The following is a 16,702-nucleotide window of genomic DNA, read 5'->3' on the forward strand; positions in this document are numbered from 1 at the left end:
AAACTATTTTAGAGAAGGTATGATAAGGTTCAAATCCTGGAGAATACATTTTTCAGAATCCATGTACATGCATTTGCTAGCTGTTTACTATTTGTAATTAAGAAAAAGTAACTGGCCAGTCACTTCATTAGAGTACACTTATTAATTCCTTCTTTAAAAACGAACATTTAGAATTTTGGATGAGTCTTTTATTACTCTGAAAATTAAGAGTTCTTTTTTTACAGTCTCATAATAGTCCATTGTGCAAATGTACCACAACTTTTTTGTCCACTCATCTACTGATGGGCACTTGAGCTGTTTCCAGATCTTAGCTATTGTAAATTGTGCTATGAACATAGGGGTGCATACATTCTTTCTGATTGGTGTTTTGGATTTCTTAGGATATATTCCTATTAGTGGGATCATTGGGTCAAATGGCAGTTCCATATTTACTTCTTTGAGGAAACTCCTTACTGTTTTTTATAGTGGCTGTACCAGCCTGCATTCCCATTGATATCTTCTTTTTTAAAAATGTTTTTACTGATTTTTAGAGAGAGCGAAGAAAAGAGGGATAGAGAGGTAGAAACATCAATTAGGAGAAACATACTCTCCAGGTCCCTCCATGCTGTCTCAAAGGGTAAGAGATCCTTCATTTTTACTGCTGCATAGTATTTCACGGTGTAAATGTACCACAGCTTTTCTATCCACTCATCTACTGATGGGCACTTGAGTTGCTTCCAGATCTTAGCTATCGTAAATAATGCTATGAACATAGGTGTGCATATATTCTTTCTGATTGGTATTTCTGGCTTCTTAGGATATATGCCCAAAAGTGGGATTGTGGATCAAACAGCAGTTCCATTTTTAATTTTTTGAGGAAATTCATTTATTCAATCTAGTAGTTTTTTTGTGGAGTCTTTAGGTTTTTCTATGTACAATATTATGTCATCGGTGAACAATGTCCATTTTAGTTCCTCCTTTCCCATTTGGATTCCTTATTTTTCTTTTCTTGTCTGATCACTGTTACTAGGATTTCCAGTACTATGTTGAATAAGAATGGTGAAAGCAGCCCTGATCGGTTTGGCTCAGTGGATAGAGCCTCGGCCTGTGGACTGAAAGGTCCTGGGTTCGATTCCAGTCAAGGACATGTACCTTAGCTGTGGGCACATCCCCAGTTGGGGGTGTGCAGGAGGCAGCTGGTTGATATTTCTCTCTCATCAATGTTTCTAACTCTGTATCCCTCTCCCTTCCTCTCTGTAAAAAAATCAGTAAAATATATTAACAAAAAAATGGTGAAAGCAGACATCCGTGTCTTCTTGCTCCTAATCTTAAGGGAAATGCTTTTTAAGTTTTGCCCACTGAGTATGATGTTGGCTGTAGGTTTGTCATATATGGCCTTTATTATGTTGAGGTATGATCTATTTCCACTTTGCTGAGTCTTTATAAAAAATTGGAGCTGGATTTCATCAAATGCTTTTTCTATGACTATTGCTACAGTCATGTGATTTTTATCCTTCATTTTATTTATGTGATGTATCGTTTAATGACTTATAAGTATTGTACCAGCCTTGTGACTTTGGAATAAATCTCACTTGGTCATGCTGTATGATCTTTTAAATGTATTGCTGGATCCAATTTACTAATATTTTGTTGAGGATTTAAGCCTTTATGTTCACCAGCGATATTGGCCTGACTTTTCGTTCCTCATAGTGTTTTTATCTGGTTTTGGAATTAGGATAATGCTGGCCTTGTAAAGAGCTTGGAAATCTTCCTTCCTCTTGAATTTTTGGGAATAGTGTGAGGAGAAGTTTTAATTTTTATCTGAATGTTTGGTAAAATTTGCCTGTGAAGCCATCCGGTCCAGGATGTTTGTTTGCTGGAAGTTTTTTGTATTACTGCTTTAATTTCATTAGTTGTTACTGTACTACTCGGGTTTTGATTCTTCCCGAGTTCTGAAAGGTTGTCTGTTTCTAGAAATTTGTCCATTTCACCCAGGTTGTCCAATTTGTTAGCAGGTAGTTGTTCATAGTTTTGTGTGCGTTGTTGTTTTTTAACAATCATCTGTATTTCTGTGATGTCAACTGTTATTTTGGCTCTTTCATTTCTCATTTTGTTTACTTGGGTTCTTTCTCTGTTTCTTGGTGAGTCTGGGTAAAGGTTATCTTTTCAAAGAACCAGCTCTTGGTTTCATTGATCTTTTGTATTTTTTTTTAAGTCTCTATGTCATTTATTTCCACTCTAATCTTTATTATATCCTTCTTCCTACTTACTCTGGGCTTTTCTTGTTATCCTTCTAATTCTTATAGTTGTAGGGTTACATTATTTGAGCTTTTTCTTGTTTCCTCATAGGCCTGTAATGCTATGAACTTCCCTCTCAAGACTGTTTTCAGTGTCCCATAGATTTTGGGTTGTGTGCTCATTTTCATTTGTTTCCAGGAGGTTTTTAAAATTTCTTCCTCAATGTCATTCGTAACCCATTCATTGTTTAATAACATACTATTTAGCCTCCATGTGTTGGAATGTTTTTTGAGGTTGGTTTTTAAAAAAATGTATTTTTATGGATTTCAGAGGAAGGGAGAGATAGAAACATCAATGGTGAGAATCATTGATTGGCTGCCTCCTGCATGACCCACACTGGGGGATCAGGCCCACAACCCAGGCATGTACCCTGACCAGGAATCGAACTGTGACCTCCTGGTTCATAGATCAACACTCAACCACAGCCACACTGCCAGCTGGGATTGAGTGTTTTTATTGTAGTTGATTTCTAGTTTCATGCCATTGTGATCCAAGAAGATGCTTGATAGGATTTCAGTCTTCTTGAATTTGTTGACTTCTTTTGTGTCATAATATGTGGTCTTTGAGAATATTTCATGTGCACTTGAGAAGAATGTATTCTGCTGCTTTGGGAAGAAATGTTCTGTAGATATCAATTAAATCCATCTGATGTAGAGTGCCATTTAAAGTCTCTGTTTCTTCCTGATTTTTTTTGGTCTGGAAGATCTATCCAGTGATGTCAGTGGGGTGTTAAAGTCCCCTACTTTGACTGTATTGCTTTCAATCTCTCCATTAAAGTCCACCAAAAGTTTTTTTCCTAATATATTTATATGCTCCTCTATTGTGTGCATGTATGTTTAAAAGAATCATATTTTCTTGTTGGATTGATCCCTTTAGTATTATGTGTGACCTTCTTTGTCCCTTTTATGGCCTTTGTTCTGAAGTCTATTTTGTCAGAAATGAGTATTGCTACCCCAATGTTTTTTTCATTTCCATTTGCATGAAATATTTTTTCCCATCCCTTCATTTTTGCTCTGAACTTGGTCTCTTCCAGACAGCATATATATGGGTCATGTTTTCCTATCCATTCAGCTATCCTATGTCTTCTGAGTGGATCATTCATCCATTTACACTTAAGGTTATTATTGATTGCATTCCTTTTTTCCCTTTATACCTATGTTCCTCTCTCTCTCTCTTGATTTCTTCCTCCTAAAGTAGTCCCTTTAACATTTCTTGCAATGCTAGTTTGATGGTAATGTACTAATGTACTCATTTAGCCTTTTTTTTTTTTTTTTTTTTTTTTAAGCTGGGAAGCTCTTTATTTCACCTTCAATTTCAAATGATAGGCTTGCTGGATAGAGTAGTCTTGGATTTGGGTTCTAGCTTTTCATTACTTTGCATACAGTCAAACCTCAATTCTCAACTGTATCCCATCTCAAACAATTGGCTTCTCAACTGAACTCTTTCACACTGATACCTGCATGATCAGTCACATGCCTTTCAAGCAACAAAGGAGAGAATGTGCATGTATGAGTCAATTTACCGCTAAATCTCATGTTAATAACTCAGAAAATTGTTCGGTGAACATTTTCATGTTTTTTTTTTTGCTTTTGTTGTCATTTTATTATTAAAAATGTACAGTACATCACCATTTTTATTGTACATTTCATGTCTTTTAGTTTTAAAGTGTTTATTTATAGATTAAACAGTACATTAGACATATACTATATATAAGATTAAAATGGTATCATTTAGGGGTCTGGAATGGATTAATTCAATTTACACTATTTCTAACAGGAAAAATTATTCGGTTTTTGAACAGCCTTCCGGACCCAATTAAGTTAAAAAACCTAGGTTCCACTGTATTTCATGGCAATTCCACCTGGCCTTAAGTGTTTTTGTTGGGAAATCAGCTGACAGTCTAATGGGAACTCCCTTATAGGTAACTTTCTGTCTCTCTCTTGCTGCCTTTAAGATTATTCTTTGTCTTTAACTTTTGTCATTTTAATTATGATATCTCTTGGTGTGGGTCTTTGTGTTCATCTTGATTGGGACTCTCTGTGCTCCCTCAACTTGTGTAACTTCCTTCACCAGATTAGGGAAGTTTTCTGTCATTATTTCTTTAAACAGGTTCTCTATTTCTTGCTCACTTTCTTTTCTTTCTGGTATCCCTACGATGAGGATGTTGTTACATTTCATGTTGTCCCAAAGTTCCATTAAACTACCCTCCTGCTTTTTAATTCTTTTTTCTTTTAGCTGCTCTAATTGGGTGGTGGTGGTGTTTTTATCCCATCTTCCAAGTCACTGATTTGATCCTTTGCTTCATTCAATGTACTTTTAATTCCCTCCAGTATATTCTTGATTTCAGATATGGTATTTTTCATTTCCGACTGGTTCTTGTTCATGGTCTCTATTTCCTTTTTCATGCTGTTGTAGTTCTTATTAAGCTCCTTCTAATTCTCGCTAAGTTCCTTGAGCATCCCTATAACCATTACTTTGAACTCTATATCTGATAAATTACTTGCCTCCATTTCATTTAGCTTTTTCTGGAGTTTCCTCCTTTTCTTTCATTTGGGGGTTTGTCTCCCCATTTAAACTACCTCTTTGTGTTTCTATGTATTAGATAGAGTTGCTATGCCTCCAAGTCTTCGTGGGGTGGCCTTATGTAGTAAAGTGTTCTGTGAGACCCAGGGGTGAAATCTCCTTGATCTCCTGAGTCTGATGCTCTAGAAATGTCCCTGGTATGGAATATGTGGGCCCTCCTAATGTAATTGGATTTTGATTGCTGTTGGTCTGGTCATGTGTGGAATCAACCCTCAGGCTCACTGATTGTGAGGCTCAACTCTGACCATGTGCAAGTTGCTGTATAGGTGCAGTCTCGATGTGGCTTTTACAGTCCTTGGTTAAAAGTCTCCTTTTTATATAGTTAACTAGATGCCTGGTGTCCCTTGGCCTGGCCTGTAGGGATTGGGCTGACATTCCCCCGAGGGGTCCTGGATTGCAAGAGGATGGTTCTTGGGTGATGCACCCTGGAATTGGGCTCCCTCCTCTCTGGTTCCAGGTGTGTCACCTGAGAACTGCAGCTGCCAAGTCACCGCAACTCGGCAGCTCTTGCATTGAGCGTCTGCCCCCTGGTGCATAGCTACAGGACAGAGTGTCTGCCCCCTGGTGGTAATTGGGTGTCAAGGCTACCGGCTGGTCGCTTAGGCTTTTATATATATGCAGAAGATATTTCAGAGTGATTGTTTCTCAATTTAGCTGTAACTTCCAATTTGGTTCTGGTAGGCACTGTGAGCAAGATCCCCCTACTCAGCTACCATCTTCCTGGAGTTCCTTCTTATGCAGAGTGAACACCACTGTGGTTTTTTAAGATGTCTATGCCATTCTTCTGAATTCAAATGGGTGAAGAAGAATCACTGCCATGAAGAAATTTGGACTCACTCCTTCTGAGCTCCAGTGTGGGGATAGCAGCTTGAAAGGCACCACAGAGAAAAGGGGAGGAATGCTCAGGGTCTACACAAAGCTCATGGGTCCCCTGGCAGCAGAGTCATACTGTTGTCCTGCTCCTGGCCCCTGTACCCAAACCTGTTGCCTATTGCAGAGCTGTTCTCTGCCCGACCCAAAACAGTGGTGGCAATTATAGTTCAAGTATCTCATCAAAGCTTCACGTGGAGGATGTGAGGCGTGTGCCAAGCTGGCTCTTCCACCCTGCCCAGAACTCCAACCTGCCAATCTATTAGAAGTTTGAAAACAATCAACAGGCTATGGAATCCAACAGACATGAACTCTGAAACATGTAGTGTCACCTTTAGCAAGTCACATAAACCCTCTAAACTTCAGCTCCCTCAAATTCAACGTGGACATACTATTACTACTTTATGTGACTACTGAGAGGGTTAATGAATAATATGTTAAGTATTAATTCCACTCAGTAGGTAGTAGCTATTAATACTATCACAAACTTCCTGAAATTTTTCTAAAGCCTGAATTATAAACAGAGTGTTTTATTACATGTGACAAATTATACGAGTGAGGCTCTCCTTGAACAGAAAATTCTTTTTATTTTCTTATTATAAAAAAATATTAGCCCTAGCTGGTTTGACTCAATGGATAGAGTGTTGGCCTGTGGACTGAAGGGTTCCAGGATTGATTCTGGTCAGGGATACATGCCTGGCTTGTGGGCTCGGTCCCCGGTGTGAGGCATGCAGGAGGCAGCCAATCGATGATTCTCTCTCATCAATGTTTCTCTCTCTCTCTCTCTCTCTCTCTCTCTCTCTGTCTCTCTCTCCCTTCCTCTCGGAAATCAATAAAAAAAATAATAATATTAAACCCTACTTCACATCATATAAAAATTAGAAAAAAAATAGGTGTAAATCTTCATGATCTTTGATTAGGCATTGATTTCTTAGCCATTATACTTAAAGGACAATAAACAATGGAAAAACTGCCCTAGCTGGTTTGGCTCAGTGGATAAGTGTAGACCTGTGGACTGAAGGGTTCCGGGTTCGATACTGGCCAAGGGCACATGGCTGGGTTGTGGACTCGATCCCCAGTGGGAGTGTGTGTGTGCAGGAGGCAGTCGATCAATGATTCTCTCTCATCATTGTTGTTTCTATCTCTCTCTCCCTTCCTCTCTAAAATCAATAAAAATATATTTTAAAAAAACACTGGGTCAAATGGAAGTTCCAGTTTTAATTTTTTGAGGAAACACCATACTGTTTATAGAGTGCCTATAGCAGTCTGCATTCCCACCAGCTGTGCAAGAGGGTTCCTTTTTCTCTGTATCCTCTCCAGCACTCGTTTGTTGATTTATTGATGATAGCCATTCTGACAGGTGTGAGAGGGTACCTCATTGTTGTTTTGATTTGCATCTCTCAGATGATTAGCGACTTTGAGCATGTTTTCATATGTCTCTTGACCTTCTGTATGTCCTCTTTCAAAAAGTGTCTATCTAGGGCCTTTGCCCATTTTTTTGATTGGATTGTTTATCTTCCTTTTGTTAAGTTTAATGAGTTCCCTATAAATTTTGGGGATTAAACCCTTATCAGAGATAACATTGGCAAATACGTCCTCCCATGCAGTGGGCTTTCTTGTTGTTTTGTTGATGGTTTCTTTCAATGTGCAGAAGCTTTTTATTTTGATGTAGTCCCATTTGTTTATTTTCTCCTTAGTTTCCATTGCCCTAAGAGCTGTTTGGTAAAGATGTTGCTATGACAAATGTCTGCTATTTTGCTGCCTATGGCTTCTTTTAGGATTTTTATGCTTTCCCGTCTTACATTTAAGTCCTTTATCCATTTTGAGTTTATTTTTGTATGGTGTAAGTTGGTGGTCTAGTTTCATTTTTTTGCATATATCTGTCCAATTTTCCCAACACCATTTATTGAAGAGAATCAGTGATCCCACTTCTAGGAATAGATCCCAAGAAAACAGAAACACCAATCAGAAAGGATATATGCACCCCTATGTTCATAGCAGCACAATTTACAATAGCTTAGATTTGGAAACAGTCTAAGTGCCTATCAGTAGATGAGTGGATTAGAAAACTGTGGTACATCTACACAATGGAATACTACGCTGCTGTAAAAAAGAAGTAATTCTTACCATTTGCAACAGCATGGATGGAACTGGAGAGCATCATGCTAAGCACAATAAGCAGTCAGAGAAAGATAAATATCACACAATCTCATTCATTTGTGGAATATAATGAACAACATAAACTGATGAACAAAAATAGAACCATAGTCAATAGAAGCATTGAACAGACTGTGCAATCTATGAGGGAAGGTGGGGGTAAAGGGTAAGAGATCAACTAAAGGACTTGTATACGTGCATAAGAACATAACCAATGGACATAGACGGGGGTAGGGTGAGGGCATGTGCTGGGGGTGGGGGCGGCCAGGGAGAAGTCAATGGGGTAAAAGGAGACTTATGTAATACTTTAAACAATAAAGAACTTAAATTAAAAACAAAACAAAAACAATAGAAAAAGTAGGTAAGATGTACCTTGTCAAAATTGAAAACTTTTGTGCTTAAAAGGATACTATATAGAAAGTGATTAAAAACCCAGGGAGTGGGAGAAAATATTTGCAAATCATATATCTGACAAGGGACTTATATTGACACTATATAAAGAACTCTTATAGCCCTAGCTGGTTTGGCTCAGTGGATGGAGCATCAGCCTGCAGACTGAAAGGCTGAAAGGTCCCAGGTTCGATTCCAGTCAAGAGCATATACCTTGGTTGCGGGCACATCCCCAGTGGGGGCTGTGCAGGAGGCAGCTGATTGATGTTTCTCTCTCATCAATGTTTCTTACTCTCTATCCCTCTCCCTTCCTCTTTGTAAAAAAAAACAATAAAATATATTTTTTAAAAAAGAAAAAAACTCTTATAATTCAATTACAATACTATTTAAAAGAATTTTAAAATGACGAAGAAGATGAATAGACATTTCTCCAAAGATGATATACATATGCCCAATAACTCCATGAAAAGATGCTCAACATCTTTAGCCATTACAGAAATTCAAATCAAAATCACATTAAGCCCTAGCCAGTTTGGATTAGTGGCTAGAGCGTCGACCTGCGGACTGAAGGGTCCCAGGTTTGATTCTGGTCAAGGGCACATGCCTGGGTTGCGGGCTCAGTCCAACATGCAGGAGGCAGCCAATCAATGATTCCCTCTTATCACTGATGTTTTTATCTCTCTCTCTTCCTCTCTGAAATCAATAAAAATTAAAAATTATTTAAAAATCGATCAAAAAAAAGATACCACTTCATACACATTAGGATGGTTATAATAAAAAAGAAAGATTAAGTTTGGCAAGGATGTGGAGAAACTGGAACTCTCATTCACTGCTGATGGAAATATACAATAGTATAGACAGTTTGGAAAACCGTTCTTCAAATGCTTACACAGAGTTGTCATGTGATTCAGCACTTCTAGGTAGATACAGCAGAGAAATGAAAACATGTCATACAAAAACCTGCACATGAATTTCATAGCAGCATTATTCCTATTAGCCAAAAAGAGAGAAACCACCCAATGCCTATCTACAAATGAACAAACAAATGTGGTATACATATACAACAGAATCTACATATATAAAAGCCTAATATGCAAATTGTACCTGCGGGAGTTCAACTGGGAAACTGATCGCTTGTTATGACATGCACTGACCACCAGGGAGCGGTGTGAAATGAAGAAAGGCCCCAGCCAGCAGCCAGCAAAGGGAGGCCCTGGCTGGCAGCTGGAAGGCCCCGATTGGCCCAGATCACCGGCCAGGCCTAGGGACCCTACCCATGCACGAATTTTGTGCACCAGGCCTCTATTATTATCATAAAAAGAAATGAAGTATTGATTAATGCTACATCATTAATAAACCTTGAAAACATTATGCTGAGTGAAAGCAAACTAAACACAAAAGGCCACATATTGAATGATTCCATTTATATAAAATGTCCAGAATAGGCAAGGTGATAAAAAAGCCAGAAAGTAAATTAGTGGTTGCCTATCGTTGAGGGAATAGGGAATTGTAGGTGGGGGAGGAGTGGGGATTGGGAAACCTAAGAGATGTAAGGTACCTTTGGTATAATGAAAAATGTTTTGGAGTTAGATAGTGGTGATGGTACACAACCTTATAAATATATTAAAAGCCACATAATGTACAATTTAAATAGGTAAATTGTACGGTATGTGAATTATTCTATACTAGTGGCCCGGTGCATGAAATTCATGCACATTAAAAGGGAATTAATTAGAGGAAATATTTTAATATTGCTATTTGCCCTTTCTCTATAATAGAAGTGTCAGAGATGAAAGAAAATTAGTAAAACGTATATGAAAATCTCCCTCCTGTCAGAGTCTGGGGCATGCTGCGGGACCCAGAGTCAAGTCCCCGCCCACCCCTGTGCACCCTGAAATCGCTCAAGACCCAGACCCGGCTGGCCCCACCCCCATCAAGCCCCGCCGGGTGGGGGGTCGCAGCCTCAGGTCCCCTGGCCCGGTGCCAGGCGGGGGGCATGGCATGGCCTCAGGTCTCCCAGCCCTGTGCCGGGGCAAGGGGCACGGCCTCAGGTGCCCTGGTCCTGGGGTGGGGGGCATGGCCTCAGGTCCCCTGATGCAAGGGTGCGAGGACCATTTGCATATTAGCTCTTTATTACATCCTATATAATAAAAGGCTAATATGCAAATCAACCAAATGGCAGAACGAGTGGTTACTATGACACTGACTGACCACCAGGGGGCAGATGTTCAATGCAGGAGCTGGCCCTTGGTGGTCAATGTGCTCCCACAGTGGGAGTGCCACTCAGCCAGAAGCCAGACTCATGGCTGGTGAGTGCAGCAGGGGTGGCGGAGCCTCTCCCACTTCTGTAGCAGCGCTAAGGATGTCCTACTGACACGGGGAGTGGGTACAGGCCGGGCTGAGGGACCCCCACCCCGAGTGCATGAATTTTGTGCACCAGGCCTCTAGTAGGATAATAAAAGCCTAACATGCTAAGTGTCCGGTCGTCCATTCAACCAATCAAAGCGTAATATGCTAATGATATGCTAAGGTCGCTCAACCACGCACTATGACGTGCACTGACCACCAGGGGACACAGTCAACCAGTTGCTATGACATGCATTGACCACCAGGGGGCAGACGCTCGGACAGGTAGGTTAGCTTACTGCTGGGGTCCGGCCGATTAGGACTGAGTGAGATGGGCCAGACACGCCCTGGAGCCCTCCTGCAGTCCCTCCCCAAATGGCCAACATCCATATCCCTCCCTGGTCCTGATAGTGCACCAGTGGGGTCCCCCAGCCTGGCCTGCGCCCTCTTGCAATTCTGGACCCCTCAGGGGATGTTGTAGAGCTGATTTTGGACTGATCCCGCAGGCCAGACAGAGGGACCCCACTGGTACATGAATTTGTGCACTGGGCCTATAGTATTTTAATAAAGCTCTTAACATTTTTTTTTAAAAAAAGAAGGGCCCTGACTGGTTTGGCTCAGTGGATGGAGCGTCAGCCTGCGGACTCAAGGGTCCCAGGTTCGATTCCGGTCAAGGGCATGTACCTTGGTTGCTGGCACATCCCCAGTGGGAGGTGTGCAGGATGTTTCTCTTTCATCGATGTTTCTAACTATCCCTCTCCCTTCCTCTCTGTAAAAAATCAATAAAATATTAAAAAAATAAAATAAAATAAAATAAAATAAAATAAAATAAAAAAAGAAGGAACAAATAAATTATGCAATCCAAGGTGTAAAAGTAGTCAGGAGAGAGGTCAACTTAGGGAGGGCAGGAAATTCTATTTTGTTCTTAACCTGGGTGGTGTTTTTAACCATGGTAATGTTCTCTCTGATAATTCCGTGTGTTATACACCTATAAATTATGAACTTATGTATCTTATACTACAATAAAAAGTTTATTTGAAAGTATTAAAAAAATATTCCAGGCGAGTCTCTATGGACCCAGACTCATACGGGAGAAGCGGGACTGTCTGGCAGCGGTCGGAACTCGAGGGCAGCTTTCTCTCAGAGGGGCTGGAAGGGATTTCCAGGATACTGAGAAGCAGAGACGCCATACTGCTAGCTCCACCCTGTTGACCCCGTGGGACCCGCCCCACCCAAGCCCTGCAGGGAGGCTTTTGCTGGATAGCCTCAGGCAAAGGCTAGATTAGCACCTCCCTAGAGATCCAGGAGCCAGGAAACCCAGAGGTCAGAGTAGGACCATCCAGTTTGCAGCTCCATGGAACCATAAAAGACACTCAGGGGGCAGACTCAGTGAGCACCAAAGCCCCATTGAAGCAAGTCTTGCCCCAGAAGGGTGTCTCCAGCACAGAAGTTCTCCCACTGCAGACACCGCTGATTCTCACAGCCAATTGGCCTGGAGATCAATTCCTCCCAGTGATACCTACAACAATCAAGGCTTAACTACAACAAGACTGTGCACAAAGCCCACAAGGGGGTGCACCAAGAGTGTCCACCTCCGGTAATTGGGGAGGCTGAGCCACTGGGCCCTATAGGACACCTAGCACAGAAAGCCACTCTATCAACACAGGGAAGCATAAAAAATGCGGAGACAAAGAAACAGGTCACAAATGACAGAAATGGAGGAAAGCAAACTACTGGATATAGAGTTCAAAACCACACTTTTAAGGTTTTTCAAGAATTTTCTAGAAACCACCGATAAACATAGTGAGACCCTCAAGAAATCTAGTGAGACCCTCGAGGTTATGAAAAAGGACCAACTAGAAATTAAGCATACACTGACTGAAATAAAGAATATTATACAGACTCCCAACAGCAGACTAGAGGATTGCAAGAACCAAGTCAACGATTTGAAATACGAAGAAGCAAAAAACACCCAACCGGAAAAGCAAAATGAAGAAAGAATCCAAAAATACGAAGATAGTGTAAGGAGCCTCTGGGACAGTTTCAAGCATACCAACATCCGAATTATAGGGGTGCCAGAAGCAGAGAGAGAGCAAGATATTGAAAACCTATTTGAAGAAATAATGACAGAAAACTTTCCCTACCTGGTGAAAGAAATAGACTTACAAGTCCAGGAAGTGCAGAGAACCCCAAACAAAAGGAATCCAAAGAGGACCACACCAAGACACATCATAATTAAAATGCCAAGAGCAAAAGACAAAGAGAGAATCTTAAAAGCAGCAAGAAAAGAAAGTCAGTTACCTACAAGGGAGTACCCATATGACTGTCAGTTGATTTCTCAACAGAAACTTTGCAGGCCAGAAGGGAATGGCAAGAAATATTCAAAGTGATGAATGCCAAGAACCCACAACCAAGATTACTTTATCCAGCAAAGCTATCATTCAGAATTGAAGGTCAGATAAAGAGCTTCACAGATAAGAAAAAGCTAAAGGAGTTCATCACCACCAAACCAGTATTATATGAAATGCTGAAAGGTATCCTTTAACAAGAGGAAGAAGAAGAAAAAGGTAAAGATACAAATTATGAACAACAAACACTCATCTATCAACAAGTGAACCTGAAAATCAAGTGAATAATCTGATGAACAGAATGAACTGGTGATTATAATAGAATCAGGGGCATAGAAAAGGAGTGGACTGGCTATTCTTGGGGGGGCAAGGGGTGAGGGGGATGCGGGAAGAGACTGGACAAAAATCGTACACCTATGGATGAGGACAGTGGGTGGGGAGTGAGGGAGGAGGGTGGGGTGGGAACTGGGTGGAGGGGAGTTATGGGGGGAAAAAGGGGGAACAAATGTAATAATCTGAACAATAAAGCTTTAATTAATAATAAAAAATTAAAAGAAAAAACAATATTCCACAGGACTCAAAGGAGCTTTCTAAACAGTAAGCCAAAAGTGACCTTGGCCATACTTCACTGGAACCTGCTGAGCCTTGACCCTGTGCCACTCTGGAGCTGTGTGCTGGGTACACAGAGCATTCTAAAGTTGGTCTTGCCTTCAAGTTATCTGGGAGTGGGTGGAGTGGGGTGGGGATGGAAGGCCAAAAGGGAAAAAGTGTGGGTTGGGCACTTAGACTGCTATTTGCCAGCTTTGCAATTCTGCCTGAGCTACAGTTTATAATCTCCGGGATTCTGGCTCCCTCACCTGTTAAGGGATACACTTGCAAATTTTATAATTCCTTTTATATGAGAAGCCCAAAACCCTCAACAAATTTGCCTGAGAAGGGACATGGGTCAAGTTGGCGTGGGCTCCAGGGCTGCCTGTAACTCAGTAATAAATGTAGACTGGGTGAACAGCCTTAAATATTCCTGGGATTCAGCAAAGGGATGCTATGATGGGACCTCTGAAAAATTTTTGTAGCTGTGTAGATTAGAGCCAAATATTATGAACAGGTATTAAGGTAGGAAATGGGCACATACTAAGTTGCGGGTTTGATCCCTGGTCAAGGCGCATACTGGAGGCATCCAACTGATGTTTCTCTCTCACATCAAGGCTTCTTTCTCTCTCTCCTTCTCTCCTCCCCTTCTCTCCTCTTTCTCTAAATATCCTTGGGTAAGGATTTAAAAATAAGTAAATAAATACAAATAATAAATAAGAGAAATCTACATAATATATTAAAAATATTAGCTGAATTTCTGACTACTTGAAGGGTTTGCTTTCCATTTTTTCCTGCCTACCTTTTCAGTACCTGATGACAGTCTTAGCCTACTTTCTACTTTCTTCAACCTCCTCAAGTTGCAAAGGACAGGGCAGGATCTTTTAGTTCATGATGAAGTACAAATGTCCACCCAGGTGTGTGTTATATGTTGGCCAGAGTACTTGCACTCTGACCAGGAAACTGCTGGTCCAAAGGACTACTAACTGCCAGTCCAAAGGACTCAATTAAGCTATGAGCCAGCTTGGTAAAAATAAGTATGTTTAGCTGCAGATCTTCAAGGCCTGGTCTGTGACTCATGCTTAAAGGGTAAAATCAGCTGTGTCGCTTCAACATTCTTTCTAACATTAACCATGCTTGCTTCAACACACAAATGTTTACTGGCTAAGACAGTTTTAATAAAACCCTGCTCCTCTGGCCAGACCTTCCTGATCCCTCAGTTTGGTATACATGTCCCACACTGAGCTCCTAGAGCTCCTGCATCATAGCACTCTCCCCAGGGAGCTTATTGTAACTGCCTATTGAAGCCTACCCTGGGGGGCATGAGGGTACATTTACTATTTCTCCTTTTACTCCCAAAGCCAGGCACATATTAGGCCCACAATGACTGCTTAGTCAGTGAACACTTTAAACTTCGGGAATAAATAAGAAGTCTTTACAGTACTCAGTCCTGGGACTCTGCCTACCCCTTTCTTTGTTTTACTCTACTCCTGTGCCTGTCTGCTAATTAGATATTCTATCAGTACCACACAACACCTGCCTTGGAAGTTTATTATATAAACCAGTCAGTGGTCACCAACCTTTCGGACCTCACGGACCACCAGTGGTCCGCGGACCACTGGTTGGCGACCGTTGATTATAAACCAAGGAATACTGGCTTCCATTGACACACCTGGGATTATGAGGTTGATGGGAAAATTCATACATTTTCAACATGGAGAACCTTCTCTATTCATCATAATATAACACTGCCTTGGTAGCATTTTTAAAGGAAATAATCCTCAGGAAATTTTTCTGTAGTTTACACACAGTCATTTGCTAAAAGATGAAGAGAATGTCCAAAGACAGCACTGGCTAATGAGCAATTATTTAAAAAAAGAGTTTCTAAACTGTAATTTATTTTGGATTTTGGCTGCAACATTCCCCTAAGTTATTAATAGGGCAACAAAGTTCACACACTCTGAAAAAAAAACAGATTGCGCAGGCCTAATATGTTACAAATATCAATCAGGAACTTCCGACTTCTCCTTAACATCCCCAGTGAAAAAATGAACAATGTAACCTGTAAATGCCTAAGTGGGTAAATGGTTTCAGGTAGAGGACACCTCTATCCTGAACTGAAATGTACTACATCCTCCTTTTATTTTTAATTTCAAAAGATCATTAAATAACAAGTGTAATGAAAGGTCAATGGACAAAGAGTTAAACCCTCTTTGTGCTGCAACTTGAATCACAGAGAGAAGAATCCACAGGAAGCTGCTGTTCTTTAAAGTGCTTACCCCTTACCTCACAGAGGATTAAAACCTTATAATGTCCATGTGCCACATTCATAAAGAGTTACTTTTCTTGAAGACTGGTAAATCCAGCTCTTCTTTATTAGTATAAAGTCAATGAAAGAATCAAAGCAGAATATTATAAATCAGCCCCATTCATAACAAAATTAATTAACCAGTTCTTCAATTTTCCAGGTGATAATATGTTTAAAAAAGATGAAACTACAGCCCTAAATTTACTGGCACAAAAACAAAGATCCAAAGTCAACAACTACTACCTGTAATTATGTAAAACAATGTTTTTAAGAGCAATATGGTTCACAAACTGTTCATAGGCAGATTAACCTGCTGAAAACAATAATAAACAAGCAAATGGCTTTTGACCCCCTGAATTTACCCAGCACACTCAAAAGAATATGCCTATAAAGAAGTAATCTGCTAGGTGCTAAGCACAGTAGACACTAAAATTAATTCCTTCAAATAGGTGTCTAAATCCACTGCAATTTATCAGCTCGAAAAACAAGTACCTGTGAAATACACTACATTACAAGGAGGCTTCCCTGTAGTAACAGAGAGAAGGAGAAAAGGCTTGTTTTCTTCAGGACCCTTACACTTACCATGCTAAAGAATCCCTGCAGTTTAATTTACATTTTTCCTCAGCAATCTTCCAGACCAGAGGGTCCAACCCAAATGACGAGGGGTTGGTTGGGGAACTCACAGGCATTTGCTTTCAAATTGCCACTGCAGATTCCATTCACTAAAATCTGACAAGGCTGTATAAAGATGCCCTTTCCATGACCCTGCTCTGCTGAAGGTCAAGAACACTATCACTTCTTGTAACTAAGGAAGCAAAATCGTCATGTTCCCGCT

General features: G+C 40.5%; 1 protein-coding gene across 13 annotated transcripts in view; it reads right to left on the reverse strand.

Moving 5' to 3' along the window:
* Positions 1–16,702, reverse strand: part of NR2C2 (nuclear receptor subfamily 2 group C member 2) — an 88,238-nt gene that overhangs the window by 44,236 nt on the left and 27,300 nt on the right. The gene's annotated exons all lie outside the window — the stretch shown is intronic.

This window comes from Myotis myotis, unplaced genomic scaffold, assembly GCF_014108235.1.
Source record: "Myotis myotis isolate mMyoMyo1 unplaced genomic scaffold, mMyoMyo1.p scaffold_m19_p_13, whole genome shotgun sequence".
Lineage (NCBI taxonomy): Eukaryota > Metazoa > Chordata > Mammalia > Chiroptera > Vespertilionidae > Myotis > Myotis myotis.